Source organism: Lissotriton helveticus, chromosome 3_1 (genome assembly GCF_964261635.1).
Source record: "Lissotriton helveticus chromosome 3_1, aLisHel1.1, whole genome shotgun sequence".
NCBI classification, from domain to species: Eukaryota; Metazoa; Chordata; class Amphibia; order Caudata; family Salamandridae; genus Lissotriton; species Lissotriton helveticus.
In genome coordinates this window covers 504,709,376-504,727,775 of record NC_136061.1, presented here as the reverse complement: position 1 = coordinate 504,727,775, position 18,400 = coordinate 504,709,376, and positions in this window count along the sequence as shown.

The window sequence follows — 18,400 nt, the reverse complement described above, 5'->3', positions numbered from 1 at the left end:
AGCTGTCGCGGCGCTCTCTCACCCAGCAGCACCAACTGGTCCAGTGCTGCGAGGACATAACCAGGGTGCTGGAGCACCTGACCACCGCCGTGACGGCACTTCATACACCTGTGCTACCGGCCATTGTAGGGGGAGACGATGCCAGTGAGGGTGCCTCCAGCGTGAGCAGCCACTCTGCCACGCAGGTCCCGCCACCTAGGCGCAGCACCAGGGCAACGCCTGGTACAGCTGCCCAGGATGAGGATGAGCCTCACAGGCGCCTGGGCATTACGCGCCGGAGGCGCCAATCACACTGTCTGAGGGACACTGCCACAGGCTGACGCTAAGCCTGCCAAGAACCTTCTTCACACTGCAGTATGCAGGAATACTGTAATTTGTAAATAGTTGAAACCATAACCTTTTTCTTGTGAATGGAACAAATACATTTTTTTTGCTGCACACATTAGCCTTGTGTAATCATTAAATTTTGCATGCAATTGTGATATGTGGGTTGGGGGAAGAGGGTGGGCTAGAAATTGTTCGCTGTGATGTGGTTGCGACGTCTGTGGCCTTCAGCTGGGTTCTCCCCGCGTGCATGGTGCGCATGTGCTGGTGGCCGGTCGTCCCCCTCAGATTCACTGCCTGAGATGTCAACAGGTATCCGGCGCTTGGTTGCAATGTTATGAAGCATTGCACAGACAGCCACAATGCGGCAGCACGCTGCAGGACTGTAATACATCGCCCCACCTGTCTTGTGCAGAATACGGAACCTGCTCTTGAGCAGGCCGAATGTCCTTTCTATACAGTTCCTTGTCCGGATGTGCGCAACATTGTAGCGCCGTTGCTGAGGTGTGGCAGGGTTGAGGTAAGGGGTCAGGAGGTATTCCCGTAGGGCGTAGCCACTGTCACCTGAATGAGAGGAGCAGATGTTGATTGCCTGTGCAGCGCAGTTACTTCATAGCAATGTGACATGGTCGACAAAGTGTACTTACCAAGTAGGTGTCCTTCCCCAAACTCTCCCCTGAGCAGTCGTGTGTGGAGTCCGCTGTGCCTGAAGATAAAGGAGTCATGGGTACTCCCTGGGTACTGGGCCACAATGTCAGTGATGATGGTCTTGGCATTGCAGACCATCTGTATGTTGAGGGAGTGGTAGGACTTCCTGTTGCGGTACATATACTCCGTGGCAGCTGGTGGGCAGATGGCGACGTGGGTACAGTCTATGCAGCCGAGGACATGGGGAAAATGGGCGACATTGTAAAATTGTAGTTTTGTCAGGTCCAATTCCTGTTGGCTCTGGGGAAATGTGATGTGGCGGTGGAGCTGGCTGAGCATGGCGTCAACAAAAGTGTGGAGGCAGCGTGACATGGTGGGCTGGGATATCCCCCCAGCAGCGGCTACTATGCCCTGGAAACTGCCGGAGGCCAGGAGGTGCAGGCTGCACAATACCTGCACATGTGTGGGCACAGAATTGTTTCGCCTTGTTGGGTGCTGCATGATGGGGTTGAGTTCTTGTATCAGCCAGGTGATCATTTCCCCATTCAGCCTGTATTTAGCATAAATCTGTTCTCTGGTTTGGCCCAGCAAGGTGACCCGCTGCCGGTAAATCCTTTCCTGCCTCATGCGTCTCCTCCGTGCTGCTCGCTGTAGCCTTCGCCGCCTCACCACCATGTACATCCCAGGCATTGTGGAACGCCTAATGCTGCTGCTGAATGTCCTTATGTGTGATTGGTCAGGCCTGGACCTGTTGGTGATTGGCCAACAGTTTTTCAATTTTTACTTAATCATGGCTTTTATGGTTACCACCTGCTTTGAGTTGTCCTTAAATTGCGCCGCGCAAACGTGCGAATTAGCGTTTTTTCGCTATTGTATTTTTTTCATGAATGCCGATTGAGACAATATTGCGTTTCGCTATTCATTTCGCAGATTCCGTGGTTGGTCGCTATTTCCGTATCGCTAATGCTCGACTACCCGGAGTCTGCGACTATTATAGCGTAATCGCTATTTAAATCGCTTTTCTTTTTTTGCGAATTCGCTATTTCGTACTTGAATGCCGATTCCGTGTTTTGCACCCGCAATTGCATTTTCGCAGCCATTGCGGGCGCTATTTTGCTTCATGAATCAGGCTGTAAGTCTTCTGTAAATGTCAAAATTGTTGTATATACTGCTCAACTTCTATGTACTCTTTGATATGCTAGACTCCATCTACACTATGAGATACCTAACCAAAGGCAACACAGGTGATGTGATTGTGAAATGAGGAAAAGAAACTCCACATTTTTCAATTACATCACCTGTGTTTCCTAAGTTTACGAATGACATTGTGCAGATGAAGTTTAGGTCTGTCCACGGACACAGAAGAGGTCTGGCCTTTGTTCAAGAGTGAAGTGGACATGACTTACTTCATTGGTAGGCCTTCACATGTATTATGTCCTCTGTTCTCTTCAACAACTCGAAATTTCATTTGGAACCCTGAGTAGGCCTCACCTCAAACAAACCTCTGGATAGGACACATCTTATTGGCATCCTGAAACAATCATTTAAAATGTTAGTGTCTTGCGACACTTTTGTGAGACAACAGCAGTGCAAAAGATGCACCATGTTTTAAGATAGGCCTCACTTCATCTGCATCAAGATACTGTTAGTTTAAAATGTATATCTTTAGGACTGTGTAGGGGGCCTGGAGAAGCAGAAGCTTCTGTAAGTGTCAAAGTTGTTGAAAAACTGTTTGTCCTTCAATCTTTTCCCTTGTCTTTTCTAATTTTTAAATACATGTTTTAATATTTTTCAAATGTTTGTTCTCTCTTTCACAGATTGAAAGTATAAAAACAAAAAGTGAGTAAGTTAACGACAATTATAAGGTAAATGTTTTGTACTCTTTTCGTTACATTTCTATCACATTCACCTACCAGTAGTTCGACAGCTTCATTTCTTTAACCCTCAGTTTCCTGCCTTTGCTACTTCCCTCATTCCTTTCTCTATTACCTACTTACTCTACTCCTTCCACTCCTTTTCTCAGTCCCTCTCTTCTCATAGTTCCTCACTCTTGTTCACTCACTCCGTCTCTATTACTCTTAGTGTCTTTGACTGATCACTCTTTCACTACTTGTTCATTATGCTTCTTCTGTGTAGTTGAAGCACACTAAGGGGCATATTATGAACACAGCCAATAAAACCCTGGAAAATCCTGGAAACCATCTCATCCTCGGCCCACCTGACATCCAACTTCTTAATTACAGGAGACCTAAACATACACTTCGTTGACCCACTAGACACAGGGGCATCCGACCTAATCTGTGACCTGGCGGCCCATGGCCTTCTCCTTGCTAATACCGGTGCCACGCATACGAAAGGGCACCTGCTTGATCCGGTATTTTCGAACATTTCTTCCCTCCAATTCATCAATTCCCTACCACTCCCATGGACGGACCATTTCCTGGTCACGACCCATCTACCAGGGGCATTCAGGAAACCCCAAAAACCCTCTACTTACACCAGAGACAGATCGTGGGCCAGACTCTCGGTGGAGGACTGGTCCGAAGCCCTGGTCTCCACGACCCCCAGTCTCTTGGTTGATCCTTCCACCGCTGATACTCAGTTTAGAGATTGGATCTCCTCTTCCCTGGATAGTATTATCCCCATAAAAAAACGTGAGAACAAAAATTGGATCAAGGGCCATGCCCCATGGTACAATACGGAACTCAGAGCTCTCCGTAAAGAGTGCAAAAAGGCTGAGAGACTGTGGAGAAAAGACTGGCTCCATAGCAATAAGAACATGTACCACAGCTCGGTAAGACGCTACAAATCTGCCCTAAAATCAGCTAAAGCCGCATTCTATGACAATAGAATAAAAAATGCTACTAATTCGTCAAAAGAATCTTACCTAATAGTCAAAGAACTACTTAATGTTCCAATGGCACCGCCCTCTCATTCCCCTCCCGCGGATAGAAGTAAGGACCTGGCTGCCTATTTCGATTCCAAAATCTCACGGATACTGGACTCCCTTCCCACCACCAGCCCACATAATCACATGGATTCAGAGGCCTGCATTAACAGCCCCCGGCTGTCCACTTTTAGAGCAGTTTCCCTCACCGAGGTAACTTCCACGCTGGCCAAAATGAAAAGCGGGTCCCCCCTTGACCCGGCCCCGGTTAGATTCTTGAAAACCGTGTCTCCCAGTATAGCCCCCATCATCAGGGATCTCATTAATACCTCTCTCTCCCAAGGCACAGTGCCTCCCAACTGGAAGAATGCGGTTGTCAAGGCTCTGTTGAAAAAGCCCCATCTGAACCCGGACGACATGGCCAACTACAGACCCATATCGCTCCTTCCATGTATCAGCAAGATGGCTGAGAAATTGGTGAATGGGCAATTATCCCAATTCCTTGAGGCAAACAAACTTCTACGTCAATCCCAAACTGGATTCCGGCCCGGCCATGGCACGGACACTGCCCTCCTCTCCGTTATCGAGGAGGCCAGGTGTATCCTGGATTCAGGAGGATCAGTGGCAGTGATCCTCCTGGATCTCAGTGCCACCTTTGACACGGTGGACCACCGTGTCCTTCTACATCGCCTGGCCAGGGCAGGAATTGTGGGAACTGCACATGCATGGATTGACTCCTTCTTATCCGGACGCTCATTTCAGGTGTGGGACGGCAACTCACGCTCAGACCCACTCCCACTCACAAGTGGTGTCCCCCAGGGGTCTTCGCTTAGTCCCACCCTGTTTAATGTCTACATGGCCCCCCTTGAAGATGTCGTGACCCCTTATGGTATAAAAATAGTAAACTATGCTGACGACACTCAACTCGTCGTCTCTCTTTCCCACCTGGATAAACACCCAGACAGCCTGCTGAACTGTCTCCAGGATATTCACACCTGGATGTGCGAATCTTCCCTGAAGCTGAACGGTGCTAAAACCGAAATTATGCTCTTGGGCAATAAATGGACCTCCATCCCTCCATCAGTCTGGCCGGACGCTTTTGGTGAAATCCCCACACCAAAAAAAGAAATTAAAACACTAGGAGTATGGCTGGAACCGGACCTCACTATGAAGACTCAGGCAGCCAAAATAGCTGGGACATGCTTCGGCCTCCTGCGTTCTATTCGCAAGATCCTCCCTCTCCTTCCCCCCCTATCCAGGAAACTACTGGTTCAGGGGCTCATCTTAGCCCGGCTTGACTATAGCAACGCCGTTTATCTCGGCGCACCTGAATTCACCTTGGCTAAACTCCAACGCACCCAAAATGCGGCGGCGAGGCTCATTTTGAACCTTCCACCCAGAGCCTCAGCCAGGTCTGCACTTAAGACTCTGCACTGGCTTCCTGTTCGCCAGAGAGTTGAGTTTAAGGCCCTGTGCACCTCCCATAAACTCATCAACGGTGTTGGCCCAGCCGCCCTGAAAAACATGGTCATTCCCTACAAAGCCCCCAGACTCCTTCGCTCTGACGGCGAACACCTGGCCACGGTTCCTAAGTTCAAGAAGGCTCGCACCGGTGGCCGTCGCTTCTCGGTTAAAGCCTCCGCAGGATGGAACTCACTTCCACGCAGCTTGCGTCTGGAACCTTGTCACGCCCTCTTCCGAAAAAAACTAAAAACCTTCCTGTTCACCAAATAGTTTTCCTTTCTCCCCCTCTTTTGGTCTTCACAGATTTACAGCGCGGGGATGCCTACGGGTCACCAGGCGCTCTACAAATCGCAAAATAAATAAATAAATAAATAAAATAAAATTATTGCTGTTTTTATTGGCAGAAAACTGTTGCAAAAGTGGTTTTAGCGGCAGTTTTCCGCCGCAAAAGCGGCTTTAGCGACACATTTCTGCCGATAAAAGCTGCAAAACTTTTATTGCCTATGTTGATGATATGACTCTATGTTATTTACATTTCTTTGCTGTTTCAATTAATCTTTTTCTGTTATTTTTTCTTTTCTGTTTTCTGTTTTTTCTCTCTGTTATTCCACATGTTTTAATCTGATTTTGAACATTCACTCACATTCTCCAAGAAACTCTTCTTTGTTATTGTTCTACTCTCTTTTTTTTCTTTCACTTCCTTATCTATTTTGTTTTTCACAATTATACCCTCTTCCATCTTTTCTTCGGTAAATAGATCTATTAAACAGTATCTCTGGTTTACTCCCTATAGCTGTCTTTCTTTTAACATTACTCTCTGTTTACTTCCCTTATACTTACTCTTCTTTTTTTTTTATTTTTGGGTTCTCTCCCGGTTCGCGAACCGGGAAGCGAACGGGGAAGCGAACTAAAAGAAATAGAGCTTGCCAGAGTGCTAAACATTCTAGCAATTTTTTTTTGAAAGGGGAGGTAGTTCTGAAAAGAACTTTTTTTTAATGTTTTTGTTGTTTTATATATTTTTTTTTTGGGAACATTTTTTTTTTTTTTTTTTATTTTTTGAACAGTTTTATGTTTTTTTTTGTTTTTGATGGAGGGGAAACAACAAAAAACAGGCATTGGAAAGGGCTCAACAGGAGCAAAAAAAAATTACTGTCTGGGGCGGTTAGGGCAATTGTGATTTACATAAGCTAGGTTGATTAACTTAATGCTCATGTTACCACATGACAGCAATGCACCGCAATACATACAAGTAAATTTCATATGAGCAAAGTTCTCCTGTATGTTTGGCACGGTTTCCCGTGCCTCTGCTCCTGTCAACGATATCAGTGATGTTGACCTGGCCACAGGAGTTGTTGTTGGGTTATCTTGCATGTCACGTATCTCCGCCTGGCTGTAGTTCAATGGATGCCACCTGTTCATGTGACGATGCATTGTATAGTTACCGTAGCTATACTTTTTATCAGTGCCTCTAGATAACTGGTCTTTACAAATGAGGCAGGTGACATACCTAGCATTTACTTTCTTTTGCCCTCGAGGGAGTGAAAAAAACTGCCAAATAAAGCTGGCTTTCCGACGGGAAACCCGGGGCACCTCTTGTAAGAACTGTGGTCCTTCTGTCTCCTCTTCCTCTAGTTCATCCTCTTCCTCCTCTGTGTTGCTGATGAACTGGGGAGGTGGTCCGCTCTTCCCATGAGGAGGTGGAGGTGGTGGTGGGGGTGCACCAGCTGAAGCAACTAATGAAGGCATTGCTCAACTATCAAAAATGGTCTTCCTCTCACAAAGATGAAAGTCAGAGTGAGGAAAGAAAGAGGGGTTTTCATCATTTGGGAAAAACAATAGTTCTAAACCAATGAAAAGTGTTATTTTTAGGTCACCTGACCTAGCCTTACATCATTATGAAACCAAAAGTGAAATGAACCAATGAAAAGTTTTATTAACAAGTCACATGACCTCTTACGCTTAAGTTACGCGCTGCGGAATGCGCCCCGGATCGCTTCCGGATCGCTGCGCTTCGCGCCTCGGTTTGCGCTCCGGAGCGCTTCCGGGTGCGCTAACGCGGCGCGTCATAAGACGCATTACGCGGCAACGTGATACGTCGCGCTTTCGCGCCGCACCGCGGATCGCTTCCGGGGAGCTGCGCTTCGCGTCTCAGTTCGCGTACCGGAGCACTTCCGGGTGCGCTAACGCGGCGCGTCATAAGACGCATTACGCGACAACGTGATACGTCGCGCTTCCGCGACGCGTCACGATGTTGATTTATAACGCGGCAGTTGCGCTAACGGAACGTTTACCGGTTCGCGGACTGGGTCGCGGCATCAAGATGAGCTAACGGGAAGCTTCCCGGTTCGCGAACCGGGAGCGAACAAAAAAAAGTATTAAAAAAAAAAATTATTAATAAACATATAAAATATATTTTTGGATTTAAAGAAGAATACATTTTACAGCTACAGATATTAGCTTTTAAAAAACCAATGAAATTCACTGAAAAAACCATAGGTTATAGACCATATATAGTTAGGAATTAGCATTTACAAAACCTTGAAAATTCACTGAAAAAACCATAGGTTATAGACCATATATAGTTAGGAATTAGCATTTAAAAAACCTTATTTTACTCACACAAAACCATTGAAATTCCATATAGGGTTAGTTGTACTAACTATATATCGCGCACCCGCAATCCACTGCTGATGATGTCACATATTACATCATTCATGACATGGTCAGTGACATCACTGATGACATCACTGATGACAACTCAAATGACATCACTGATGACATCACTGATGACATCTCAAATGACATCACTGATGACATCACTGATGACTACATCCAGTGACTGTATAATTCTGTAAAGTTAAAATATGTCTTACATATTGAAGAATGAGTGGATGTATAAGTGTCTTGATGAAGGATTTAGTAGGGGCATGACTGACTGTATGAGTGACTGATTAAATGTGTCTCACTGAGTGCATGGGTTAGTGACTAAACTGTCTTAATTTTAAATGCTAATTCTTAACTATATATGGTCTATAACCTATGGTTTTTTCAGTGAATATATATATATATATATATTCACTGAAAAAACCATAGGTTATAGACCATATATAGTTAGGAATTAGCATTTAAAAAACCTTATTTTACTCACACAAAACCATTGAAATTCCATATATAGTTAGTTGCACTAACTATATATCGCGCACCCGCAATCCACTGCTGATGATGTCACATATTACATCATTCATGACATGGTCAGTGACATCACTGATGACATCACTGATGACATCTCAAATGACATCACTGATGACATCACTGATGACATCATCCAGTGACTGTGTGTTTCTGTAAAGTTTAAATATGTTTTACATATTGAAGAATGAGTAGATGTAGAAGTGTCTGGATGAAGGATTTAGTAGGTGCGTGACTGACTGTATGAGTGAGTGATTAAATGTGTCTCACTGAGTGCATGGGTTAGTGACTAAACTGTCTTAATTTGTGCATCATTATGTCTGTTGTTCTGTAAACTGCTGCATGTGTTGATCAGTAGCTATATGATTAACTGTATGGGTTATTGATTGGTTGCCCAAGCATTTGTATGGGAGACTGAGTGTGTGTGTGGGTGGCTGGGAGGTGTATGACTCTCTGCATAGATGTGTGAGCAGTTGATTGACTAGATGTATGGGTTCAAAAGTGCATGTGGAAACAGCTGTATGGGCAGTTGACTGTGTGCATGAGTGTATTGGTGAGTGAATGGATATCTCAGTGCTACATGTTAAAGTAAGTACATATGTAAAATACAGTACATGTGAGAGTTGACATATATAAATAACTGTGCATAAGAGCCAGTGAATGTGTGAGTGGCTGTATGGATCATTGTGAACTTGTATCCAGGATTGTATAAGTGAGTAAATATGTTTTAGTATATGTTTGAATAAGTAAGGTGTGTATAACTGTATAGTTGAGGAAATGGAGGTGTGATTGATTCTTTGCATGACTGACTAAGTGTCTGAGTAACTCCATGGATGAGTGACAGTCTATGAGTGTCTGTTTACACTGAGTGTATCTAAGGTTATATTAGAGTCTGAAGAGGTTCATCGTATTATCACATGAATGATGTCATCAGTGATGTGATCAGTAATGTCAAATGAGATGTCATCAGTGATGTCATCAGTGATGTCATTTGAGATGTCATCAGTGATGTCATCAGTGATGTCATTTGAGATGTCATCAGTGATGTCATCAGTGATGTCATTTGAGATGTCATCAGTGATGTCACTGACCATGTCATGAATGATGTAATATGTGACATCATCAGCAGTGGATTGCGGGTGCGCGATATATAGTTAGTACAACTAACTATATATGGAATTTCAATGGTTTTGTGTGAGTAAAATAAGGTTTTTTAAATGCTAATTCTTAACTATATATGGTCTATAACCTATGGTTTTTTCAGTGAATATATATATATATATATATTCACTGAAAAAACCATAGGTTATAGACCATATATAGTTAGGAATTATCATTTACAAAACCTTGAAAATTCACTGAAAAAACCATAGGTTATAGACCATATATAGTTAGGAATTAGCATTTAAAAAACCTTATTTTACTCACACAAAACCATTGAAATTCCATATATAGTTAGTTGCACTAACTATATATCGCGCACCCGCAATCCACTGCTGATGATGTCACATATTACATCATTCATGACATGGTCAGTGACATCACTGATGACATCACTGATGACATCTCAAATGACATCACTGATGACATCACTGATGACATCATCCAGTGACTGTGTGTTTCTGTAAAGTTTAAATATGTTTTACATATTGAAGAATGAGTAGATGTAGAAGTGTCTGGATGAAGGATTTAGTAGGTGCGTGACTGACTGTATGAGTGAGTGATTAAATGTGTCTCACTGAGTGCATGGGTTAGTGACTAAACTGTCTTAATTTGTGCATCATTATGTCTGTTGTTCTGTAAACTGCTGCATGTGTTGATCAGTAGCTATATGAGTAACTATATGGGTTATTGATTGATTGCCCAAGTATTTGTATGGGAGACTGAGTGTGTGTGTGGCTGGCTGGGAGGTGTGTGACTCTGTGCAGATCAATGTGTACTTGTATCAATGATTGTATAAGAGAGTAATTATGTGTTAGTATATGTTTCAAATGTAAGGTGCTCTATGTTTAACTGTATAGATTAGAAAATGGAAGTGTGATTGATTCTTTACAGGACTGACTAGGTGTGTGAGTAACTCCATGGATGAGTGACAGAGTGTGAGAGTCTGTATAGATGTATGAGTGCATATGATAGTGTTGTAAAGATGAGTGATTGTATGTATGAATGATTGTATGGGTAAATGAGTGAATGTGTGTGTAAACATAGGAATCACTGAGTGCGTATGTAGTAACTAGTATTGGTGTGTCAATGGTTTCAAAAATTATACTCTGTATTTAACACTGGGTGTAACAGAGGTTATATTAAAGTGTGAGGAGATGCATTGTATTGTCACATGAATGATATCATCAGTGATGTGGTCATTGATGTCAAATGAGATGTCATCAGTGATGTCATCAGTGATGTCATTTGAGATGTCATCAGTGATGTCACTGACCATGTCATGAATGATGTAATATGTGACATCATCAGCAGTGGATTGCGGGTGCGCGATATATAGTTAGTGCAACTAACTATATATGGAATTTCAATGGTTTTGTGTGAGTAAAATAAGGTTTTTTAAATGCTAATTCCTAACTATATATGGTCTATAACCTATGGTTTTTTCAGTGAATTTTCAAGGTTTTGTAAATGATAATTCCTAACTATATATGGTCTATAACCTATGGTTTTTTCAGTGAATTTTCAAGGTTTTGTAAATGCTAATTCCTAACTATATATGGTCTATAACCTATGGTTTTTTCAGTGAATTTCAATGGTTTTTTAATAGCAAATATCATAAGCTGTCGAATGTCAAGTACGTGGTAAGTAAAAACATTTTCGTGTTTATGCACACTGATCTGCTTTGATTGCTGCCCCCCACCCCTCATTTCTATTAGGAGTACTCTCTCTTTGCAGATAGTGAAGGGTAGTTAACGCAGCCCTTTGCCCCCTTTGTAATCCGTCGTGCCTGCTTCTCTCTCCATTTGATTGATTGTTCTCTTTGGTTCATTCTCTATTTACAAACAAGCACAGAGTCGCAATACTCTGTTTAGTCTTTGCAGATAGCGAAAAATCGTGTAAAAAAACAAAAGGAATCGAGCAAAATCAGTAGGCCACTAATGGGATCTCTTTTGACCTCGCTAAAATAGAAACATTAGGAACAACCTGTTGAAAATAGCAATGCGTATGTATATAAGCGGCGTTCATTTGTGTTCACAGTACCCCTTGTTGATTGTTTCAATCGAGCATTGAATTGTTCGAAGTTAATTCTCTTAAGGATCTTCTCTACCTGCAAACGAGGAAGAATAGGAATATTCTATCTCCCTTTGCAGATAGTGAAGGGTAGGTAACGCAAGCCTTTAACACGTCGTACCTATTTCATTCCTCATTGATTGATTGATTGTCCGAACATTGACTGTTTGGGAATTAGTTCTTTTTGGAGGTATTCCCTGTTTGCAAATAAACGTAGGAAAATCTTTGCAAGTAGTGAAAGGGTACGTAATGCGGACCGTTCTCCCCCGTTGTAATCTGTCATGCCTATCTACTCCCCACTGATTGATGCACCTTTTTCACCCGGACCATTTACTAGTGATACGTCATCTGGCCCGACCAGAGAGCACCCCTAGTGAAAAGGACATATGCAATAATAACAAAGTGATCACTGTATCCTGTTAACAGAAACTTTACCATGAAACAACCTGGAAAGAAAAAAATAGGAAAACGAAAATCAGTAGGCCACTGATGAACATGAACTTTTATTAAACAACGAACAAAGAAACGATAACATAACGTAATGATAAAACCTATTAATGTCCTAGAAACAAGAAAACGTTAAAATATGCCAGTGGTGAGAGACCAGAAAAACAGTAAGAGAAACCAAATCACCCCTCGCTGTCCCACCGCCTGCCACGCCCAAAAAATCGATAGACTAGGGAAAATGCAAGTCAGTAGAACATCCACCCCCACTCTGGAAACTTCCAAGGTGGGGCAGGGTTCCGGCTACACCCAGCCGGGAGCAGCCCATATAAGGCAGGTCCTGCTGCCACGCCTCGGCCAGGAGATCCTAACGTAGGGTGTAGCCGAAGGAGAGACCGAGGCCAGCGGGACCCGGCCAGGGGATTGCCTTTACAACGCTGAACAGTTGCAGGGGGGGGGAATGTCTCCTCGACCCTCCCCTCTCTCTCCCAGTCCGGCCGCGGTGGCCCTTGAGAGTTGCAGGTAGTCCCGCCACATGCTCTTCCGGGCCGACCACCAACGGTCGGGGGGCCGAGGCCGACGGGATCCGGCTGCAGCCGATAAACCAAGAAACCCGTTCATGGGGCCAGAGCCAGGGGCGTCCGGCCGGCATCCACCGGAAGCCCGGCCCGAAGACGGACGGGACACTTCTTTCTTTTATAATGGCTGCGACAACACTGGGGGGGGATGTCTTGCACATGCCTCCGACCCCCCCCTCGTCCTCATCGCCTGGTCCGGCCATAACAAATCTCAAGCGAGACGCCGTGGGGTGCACTGGGAGGGAGAGACGGTGCGAACAGGCCTCTCCCGCCTCCCCAGGTGGAGACTTCCCAGCTGCACCCTCAGCGCTCCAGGCGCCCGGAAAACGGTTCTTCCACTGTGGCCATGCTGCAACGTCTCGCCCGGCAGGGTGGAGCCCGTCCGCTCATGTGACCCCGCAATCGCCGGTAGCTGCCGAACTCTCAAAATGGCGGTCGACCTGGCAAGAGCGGGCCCAGCATAAAGAAATGGCCCGGTCACTGGTTGACTCCACCACCGTAGTCCTCCACGACCTTGAAGATTCTAGAGGAGCCGCCGGAGTCTCCGACCCCCGATGGGGAATGACTGCCATGATCGCCCGTGGAGTGACGAAACTGTATCCGCGGGACGTCGGCGCTCCCATGCTGGCGCCAGCCTCACTTTGAATTACTAGAATCCTGCAGACCTCACTTCCGGTGAAAGCACAGTGTGACCCGGTAGGAAAAATTATTGCACCCCCTCCCCTTTTTGACTGATAGTTCAAACCACCGATCCTTTCCTTTGCCCTTTTAACGGAACTTTGGACTGCCTCCCCCTCTTTTACATTTTCTAGAGAAAACAAAACATTAACCACTACATTAGCATAGCAGTTGACACCAGAACTGTTTTGAAATTGAAAACCAACAACATCTTCAACAGAATCCTTTTTGTTTCTGCTGTGACCCTGCTACAGCACAGGCATTGTCCCCAGCAGTAATTCTGCAATGCCGGTAAGAATAGCTGTGGTGCCTACTGGACTCACTCACCCCCGCGGCGCCCCACGCCGTTTTTTGCTGGGCGGCAACTTACTAGACATCACTTTCGTGCCATCTAGATTTCAGCGCGTTCTGCTGCCTTGGAACTATTCGCACAACAGACCGCTACTGACAAGAATATTTCATTATTGGTGCTGTCAATTTCAATAAATCTATTGGATAATTAAAAAGAAATTGCCACGGTCTCTTCGTTGTTTAAATGTTTTTACTGTTTTTGTTTTGTTGTATATATTTATATGTTATTAAAGTTTTATATACCTACTACTTTGTTGGAGTGCTATATATTTTTAATGTGACACATAATTGTAAAAACTTTGATGTACAAAGAGTCATTCCTGGAATCTTCCGCTTCAGGCTCGGTCCCCTCCCCAATCACAATACAGGATGGTTTTCAGATAGTAGGAACACGTGTGGTGTGACGGATCTCATCGAGTGTGGGCCTTGATCTACTATAACTCCTTTGAAGAGGGGTGATTCTTTACAGCTGGGGCCATAAACTACATCTGCAGGGCTAGCTGATAGCCTGGACAATCGGACACAGAGAAAGAGGAGTGTCAGAGGGTGCGGTAGTGAATAGGGCGAAAGGGAGGTGTCGGGCGGGCACAGAGTGTGATTCTCAGGGAAGAGCAGCGCAGATGGGGGGAGGTTTATTGCCCATGCATAAGACAGAGAGCGGTGGTGACCAGTGCCTAGGGAAGATGCTTGCGTGGGTGAGGAGCCATGCTACGAATCGACAGCGTGCAGAGAGTGGGTCTGGTCAAGACACCTAAAATGGCTGCCGTGCACGACAAAAGTGTGGCATTTCAAAAAAGGCAAGATGGCGCAGACAATGTTTTTCAACACTTCCTCATTTCCTTCGAATCGAACGTTAACAGACGTTGGGGCATATTACCAAAGTTAAGCGATATTTATCGCTAACGATGCTTACCAACCAATTTTTTACCACTAAGCATCGTCAGAAATTATCGAAGATAAACCTTACTATTATCAAGGTATATCGCAAATGCGATAATAAACGGCCGCAATGCATGAATATCGCTAAAAACTCAGCGATATTCATGCATTACCGAGCTAATGCTCTTAGCCATGTTATCCACCTCCCATTGGATAACATGGCTAAGAACTGCTCAGGGCAGGTGTTACTTTTTGGAGATATTCGCGCTTAGCGCGAATATCTCCAAAAGTTGGTAATAGGAGATAGATATCTTGCATGTTGTAATGCAAGTTATTGTGGTATATGGAACTCATACCATAATCTCTCAGGAAAGCAGAAACTGATCCTTTTGGGACCGCCTAAAAAGGCCTAGGGGGTGAGGAGTACTCTACTTTGCCCCCTTTTCACGTTCCGAACTATTTTATTTTACTCTCTTCTGTAATTACACAAAATACCAGCGATAAGATGCATCGGAGACACACAGTGAGAGAAAGGAGGCCGGAGATGAAGAAGACATGTCAAATACACATTGGAGATAATATAGTGGCAGAAGGGAAGTAAATATGAGTAAACTTACCATGTAACATAAAAATGTTGCACTCTATACTATAAGTCTCATTTTATACTACAATCACTTCGCTACAACCTCATAAATTAAAAATAAAAATGAATAATGTCTCAAACAATTTTTGATTTCTAAATATAAATTTATTCTTCAGAATTTTCTAAATTTGAAAGAACTACTAACATGTCCTCATCAGCAATGTCCTCATGAAAAGTCTGCAATAATGATTCTTGTAACTCTATGGTCTCCAAACACTCGATAAATTCGCCATCAAGAGATTGATCAAAAAAATCATTCAAGTCATCTCCTTCTGACAATATTTCATTATTGGTGCTGTCAATTTCAATCAATGTAGTCGAATCATTCAAGTCATCTCCTCGTGACAATATTTCATTATTGGTGCTCTCAATTTCAATCAATGTAGTGGAATCATTCAAGTCATCTCCTCCTTGTGACAATATTTCATTATTGGTGCTGTCCATTTCAATCAATCTAATGGAATCATACAAGCCATCTCCTCCTTGTGACAATATTTCATTATTGGTGCTCTCAATTTCAATCAATGTAGTGGAATCATTCAAGTCATCTCCTTGTGACAATATTTCATTCTTGGTGCTGTCCATTTCAATCAATCTAATGGAATCATACAAGTCATGTCCTCCTTGTGACAATATTTCATTATTGGTGCTCTCAATTTCAATCAATGTGTTGGACAATTCAAAAGAAATTGCCACGGTCTCTTCATTGTGAGCCATTTTATTTTGAAATTGCTTGCTGTAAATTGCAGAAAAAAATAATCACTTTCATTTATCGTTTTTAGTAATACATAATATAAAACTAACTTTATCAAGTATTTAGTATAACAGAAGGACTGCAAATAAATAACAGAAAACATTTTTCAAATTATCTTCAAGTGTACAACATAGTTCCCCTTACAAATTAACAACTCACCTTTTTAAAAGTAGCAGAAGTGTTAGTACTGTGTAAATCAAACACCAGAAATTCACCACCAAAAATTCCTCACAAATGTACCTCAGACAGTAGTATCACAAAATGGCTGTGGTTTCCTCTCATTTGACATATATACATAACCAATTAACTTTCATCACACACAAATACAAAACCAAAGTAACATTTTAATTGGTTCTAAATTTCAACACTTTCAAATGTGTTTTCCCCATGCAATTTTCCATAGGACATTTACATACGTCTACAGCCTGAATGGCTGAACGGAATTACACCAAACTTGGCAAAATGGTACATCAAACCTAAGAGGTCAGGAAGGATCTACTATGCCCCCTTATGGTCATTTCCCCCTTCGCTTTGGCCTCCTCTTGTCTCTCAATCCTACCGTGGGACAAGATGGCGGCCGCTACGGACTGTTTGGAATGTTGACAGACGCCGGAGAACCAATCAGCTTCGCAAAGCTCCGTAACGCGAAAAGTACGCGAAGCGGAGCGCTGTTACAGATATATATCTTTTTTTGAACGTTAATTTCTCAAAATCCACTGGAGCACATATATTGAGACCTAGCAAAGGCACATCGGGCTAGCAGTCCCTAATATTTTGCCAAGTTTCGTGCAAATTCATTCACCCGTTCGATTATTATTATTTTGTTTTTTTTTGCCCCGCGGGGCCCTTTTAAAACCTCCACATCAAAACTAGGGGGTCAGCGAGGATCTACTATGCCCCCTTATAGTTATTTCCCCCTTTGTTTTGACCTCCTCTTGTCTCTCGATCCTACCGAGAGACAAGATGGCGGCCGCTACGGACTGTTTGGAATGTTGACAGACGCCGGAGAACCAATCAGCTTCGCTTCACAAAGCTCCGTTGCGCGAAAGGTCCGCGAACCAGTGAGCTGCCCGGTCCGCTGTTACAGATATATATCTTTTTTTAAACGTTAATTTCTCAAAATCCACTGGAGCACATATATGAGACCTACAAAAGGCACATCGGGCTACCAGTCCCTACAATTTTGCCAAGTTTCGTGCAAATCCATTCAGCCGTTCGGGCTAAAAGTGAGGCCAACCGCCCTATGGAAAACTCAATGTTAAAAACACGTTTTGGGACCCCCCTTTTTTCTCGGCCCCCCCTTGACGAACCCCCCCCCAAATTTTCAAGGGCTGCTCAGAAACAAAATGTGCCATTTTCCTGAAAATTTCAGCCAATTCCGTCCACAAACGCCAAAGTTATTAGACATAGAATTTTCAAAAAACCCATAGAGAAAAAATCCTAACTATATATACCTACTGGCGACCGCCAGTAGGTAATATACATATATATATGTATATTATGTACTGGCGGGTGCCAGTAGGTAGTTATAGTTAGGACCTAGTATCCATAGGAAATCCGCAACATTCTATTTGCAATAACTTTGGCGCTGGTCAACGAAACTTCGCAAAATTCTCCAAGAAGATGTCCTGCTCTGCTCCTTCCCTGAAAGTTTGGGGGTGATTCATGAAGTGGGGGCTGAGAAAAAAGGGGGGTCCCAAAACGTGTTTTCCCCATGCAATTTTCCATAGGACCTTTAGCCAGGGCTACAGCCCGAACAGCTGAACGGAATTACACCAAATTTGGCAAACAGGTAGAGTTCGGTTCACAGATGACCCTTTTTGTTAAATGGTGTAAATCGGTTCTGTAGTTCCTGAGAAAATCAAAAGTAAAATCATAGATATATCTAGAGATGAAGTACTGGACTCTGTACTGTTCTGTACCTTCCCAAGCACGAGCTGCATGGTGATTGGATGTCAACTGTCTGTCAACACTCCAAACCAGGAAGTGTTGGCAGCCATTCTACCGAGGCACAAGAAAACAGAAAGAGAACACAAAAAACGCGAAAAGGAGGCAGGGTAGAAACACCTTGACCCCCTAGGCCTGCTTAGGGGGTCCCACAAGGATCGCGGGATACACGTATGGTACGCGTACCCTGCCTATCCCCCCAAAAAAATTAAGGCACCACTCTGCAAATGCGCCCCCTGGTGCGTTTGCAGAGGGGGAAATAATTCCCCTTGAATACTGGGGGTAGCTGGGGGCCAAGTAGCCCACCAGGAACCTCCAGTATGCACCAGGGGGCTGCCTTGCAGAGACGTGTAAAGAGGGCACGCCCCTTTTTACACCAT